The following is a 4,844-nucleotide window of genomic DNA, read 5'->3' on the forward strand; positions in this document are numbered from 1 at the left end:
ACAATAAGAACATCATCGATCCTTCCCATGGGTTTCTTGACAGTAGAATCCGCAAGATGCAAATTAAGAGACCACTCTTCAATCTCATGAAAACCAAGAATATCACATAAAGATTTTGGAATCGCGGAAACACTAGCACCCAAATCACACAAAGCATTGCACTCATAGTTTTTTTATCTTGATTTTGATAGTAGGTTCCCACTCATCATGAAGTTTTCTAGGTATAAAGACTTCTAGTTCGAGCTTCTCTTGAATAGATTTAATCATATCATCTACGATATGCGCGGTAAAGGCTTTGCTTTGCCTATAAGCATGTGGAGAGTTTGCAATGGATTGCATCAAAGAGATGCATTCAAACAAGGAGGAATTATCAGAATTGAATTCCTTGAAATCCAAAGTGGGAGTTTAATTACTACCCAAAATTTTGATTTCTTCTACTCCACTCTCCACACCTTTATCATCAAGATAGGTGGACTCCGAATCATTGGGGCATTTTTCAACCAAAGTGGATTCTTATCCAGCCCCTTCATCAATAGGTTTGACACGCGACAATAAAGATTCAAGAGGAGACACACCAAGCACTTTAAGATCTTCGTGATTTGCATCACTAGAACGCACTCTTTTAAACCATTCATGCCTAGCGCGAATTTGGGCGGTTCTTTCTTTGCTCTCATTCATGGAGACACGCATAACTTTCAAATTTTCATCCAAGTTGACCTTGGGAGGAGCACATCTAACTTTCAAAGCATCAATATCACAAGACATCCTATCAATGCTCTTAGCCAAATCATCAATTTTGAGTAGTTTTTCCTCTATGGACGCATTGAAAATCTTTTGAGAGTTGATGAACTCTTTGATATTACTCTCTAAATCAAAGGGTAATTTGTTGTGATTTCCATAAGTGTTGTTGTTGTAGGAACTGCCATAATTGCTAGAGGAGTTACTAGGAAAAGGCCTAAGAACATAGTTTCCTTTAAAAGCATTGTTGTTGCCAAATTTGTTCCTACCAACAAAATTAACGTCCAAACTAGTGTTGCTACTCCCAATCAAGGAAGATAGTGGCATGTCATTAGGATCTAAAGGAGTGTTTCCACTAGCAACCAAATTCATCAAATCGTCCATCTTAGCACTAAGCGAGTTAATTTCTTCTATAGCATGAACCTTTTTGCTAGCAGGTGACATTCCAGTATGCCACTGAGAGTAGTTGGTCATGATATTGTCCAGGAGTTTTGTAGTGTCTCCTAACGTGATTTCCATGAACGCTCCACCTGAGTCGGAGTCCAAGATATTGCGATAAGCGAAATTCAAACCAGCGTAAAAGATTTGTAAAATCATCCACAAACTCAAGCCATGAGCGGGACAATTTCTAATCATAAGCTTCATCCTCTCCCAAGATTGTGCAACGTGTTCATGATAAAGTTTCTTGAAATTCATGATATCGTTACGTAAGGAGATGATCTTAGCCGGCGGAAAATACTTGTATACGTAAGCATCTTTGTGCTTATCCCAAGAATCGATACTATTTTTGGGCAAAGAAAAAAACCAAGTTTTTGCGCGATCTCGCAACAAGAAAGGAAAAAGCTTCAACTTAATCACGTCATTATCCACATATCTTTTATTTTGTATATCGCAAAGCTCAATGAAGGTATTGAGATGGGATGCGGCATCTTCACTAGGAAGGCCAGAGAATTTCTCTTTCATAACAAGATTCAGCAAAGCTGCGTTGATTTCATATGATTCCGCACTAGTGGCGGGAGCAATCAGAGTACTAATAAAATCATTATTATTAGTGCTCGAGAAGTCGCAAAGTTTGGTGTTTTCAGCCATGATGACTTCAACAAACAAACAAGCACACAAGCAAGCAAGAAAACCGGCAAAGGAAAACGGCAAAGGCAAAAGAAAACGGCAAAGGAGAAAGGCAAATGAAAACGACAAATGTGAAGTGGGGGAGAGGAAAACAAGAGGCAACTGGCAAAAAAGTAAATGCAAGAGATGAGTTTGTGAGACCTACTTGGATAGATCTCTCCTTCCCCGGCAACGGCGCCAGAAATTCTTCTTGCTACTGCGACAACAGACCTTCCCTGGTACGGCACCAGGAATCCTGCTACTATGGCTACGCCTTTAGGGACTTCCTTGGCAAATATGCAAAGGATTCCCCCGTGGCCTTGGAGCCTTGCGTTGGTGTTCCCTCGAAGCAGAAAGGGTGATGTATCATAGAGGCGGTAAGTATTTCCCTCAGTTTTGAGAACCAAGGTATCGATCCAGTGAAGGAGTATCACAAGTGCCTACACAAACACAAAGAGCTTGCTCCCAACGCTATGAAGGGGTTGTTTATCCCTTATAGATTGTAACATCCCAATTTTCCTAATTGGGAATGTTCTACAAATGTAGCTAAGCATCTATGCATTTTGTTTGCAATAAAGTTTTGCATTTGAATTCCGTCAAATACTTGCTTTTGCTTTTCTATTTTCTTCCCACGAGAAATTCCCCGACAAAATTCTTGCAAGCACGAAAGAGCGGAGGAAAATGACCCTCCAAAATGAGAGGCACTTTTGAAAATAATTGAGCCAAGAAAAACCAGAAATTTATGAAGAAAATAATTTGAAAAAGAAAATATAGCATAAGGGGTTCTTTTGAAAAAAAAAATTAATTTTTTTTTATTTTGGTTTTGGAAAAAAGATAAATAATTAGGAATTATTTTTCTGATCATTTTGATATATAATACTCTATATTAATTATTTTATTTTGTTTCCTTTTATTCCCTTTTAAGTTTTTGTTTTTGAAAAATCTAAATCGGGAATATATTTTTTTTAAAGGCAAGCGCGAGCCGGCGCTTAATAGCGCGCACCCACCCCGCCAGCCCGGGATTCGGCCCTGCCTTTCCTATTGGGGCGCCGCACCGAGCCATCTACCCCCCACCCCACTGACACCCGGGGCTGCCCCGAGCCGACCCCACCCCATAGCCCACCCGACCCAGCGCGCACCCCCCTCCTTCCTCCTCCCGCCTCTCTCTTTCTTTCCCCCAGCCGGCCTTCCCCACCTCGCCGATCTCCTTCCCTCCTCGGCGCCCCTCTGCCCTATAAATACCCGCCGCCCCGGCCCTCCCCTCGCCCCGCTCCGCCACCCCGCCACCCTGCCCGAGCCCCCCACGCCACCCCTCGCGATCCTCGCCGGAGTTGGACCGGAGCCGAAGCTCCCTAGATCTGCTACGCCCCGTCCGATGCCCCACTCGCCTCTCTGACGCCACCAGGAGCGTGTCGGAGGTCTCCTCCGGCGCCCGGACCCCTTCCCCAGCTCGGCCGACCACCGGAGTAGCTTCCCCGGCCACCACCACGTTCGGCCTCGCCGGAGGAAGCTCCTCGCCGGCCATCTCCACTGTGAGCCGCCCCCCTTTTCAACTCCTACCGTTGGATCTAAAGCATGCGGTGTAGATTAGATTAGGGTACCCTTTCGGTTTAGTTAAGAAAACCGCCCGGTTTTCTATCCACTTAAACTGAGCCGAAACGTTTTCATTAGATTGCGGCCATTTGCTTACTAGTCTCGCAGCAAACACCTCCACATCCAATCAGTGACTGTCACATGTACCCCTATCCGATAGAATTTAGATTTTATTTTTCTGTTTAATTCAAAAACAGAGAAAGTTCCAATCTTGTTTTGATCATAACTTTTGACCCAGCATTCCAATGGAATTGAAACTTGTTCCAGTAGATCACAATGTTTCTGTAGTTTCCAAAAAGATATAATTTGTCCATGTTTGAATTTTTCAAATTTGAAATAGATCAGATTTAGTTTAAACCTTGTTTTCTTATTCCAGGAGTTTAAAAATAGATTTTTATTTGATTCTTTTTGCTGCTGCTTCCTAGTGATTATATATTTCTGTAGTCTAAGTTTCAAAAAAAAATTTAAATGATTTTACTTGGGGTTTTAATAGAAAAAATTTCTGCCTTATTTAGGTGAAGTGAATTCTTTCACTTTATGCCATAGCTACTTTATGCTTGTGATGTTATTTTCTTTTTTGATGATTGTAGTGCTTATGTTGTGTATTTGTTTGTATCGGTAGATCACCCGGAGTGCGAAGCTTGTTACTTAGAAGCGCTCGATCAAGACAACTATCATCAAGGCAAGTCATTTTGATCATACTATTCACCTATGTTTTCTATGCATGGTAGTTTCACCTTTCTTTGTCCAATTTCATGCTGAGTAGGTACTTGGAAATTATAGTTATAGGTTGTAGTATCATGTGTCAGGCACACAACAACCCCGATACTTGGCCCGGGACGACAAATTTCATATTGCTATGCTTGAGTAGACGGGATTCTGGTTCTGTGCATGACACGAGTGATGCGAGGATAATTAAATAACCAAGACCGGTTAAGTCAAGATTTTCAAGACCTCGTGAAGCAATGCAACTCTGGGTGAAGTACGGTTGGACGGGCTCCCTGGAGAAACCAGTGGACGACCCCGGGATGCTTGGAGACGTGCCATGTCATCTTGCGGAAAGCTTCACCCAGGCTCGAAGAGATGGACGGAGGCTTCAAGACCCAAGGCTTACCTGCACAGCCACAAGTCTTTATGGGCTCTAGCTTAGTTGGACAACGGGGCGACTCTGGACAGGCGGTGCTAGCAGATGTAGAAGAACGGTAGGAATGGATGGGCACCGACAGGGATTCAGAGGGAACCGTTGAAAGACCATGTTTTGATCATCCGGTCTTCAAACACCCTGAAGTGCGAGGACATACCCGGAGGTGATCAAATCTTGTGGGGAACGTGTGCAAAACTCTGCAGAGTACCCAAACCTAATCGATTAGCCGTGTCCACGGTCGTGGACAACTTGAGCCGAAGGC

The sequence above is a fragment of the Hordeum vulgare genome, chromosome 7H (genome assembly GCF_904849725.1).
Source record: "Hordeum vulgare subsp. vulgare chromosome 7H, MorexV3_pseudomolecules_assembly, whole genome shotgun sequence".
Classification (NCBI taxonomy): Eukaryota; Viridiplantae; Streptophyta; class Magnoliopsida; order Poales; family Poaceae; genus Hordeum; species Hordeum vulgare.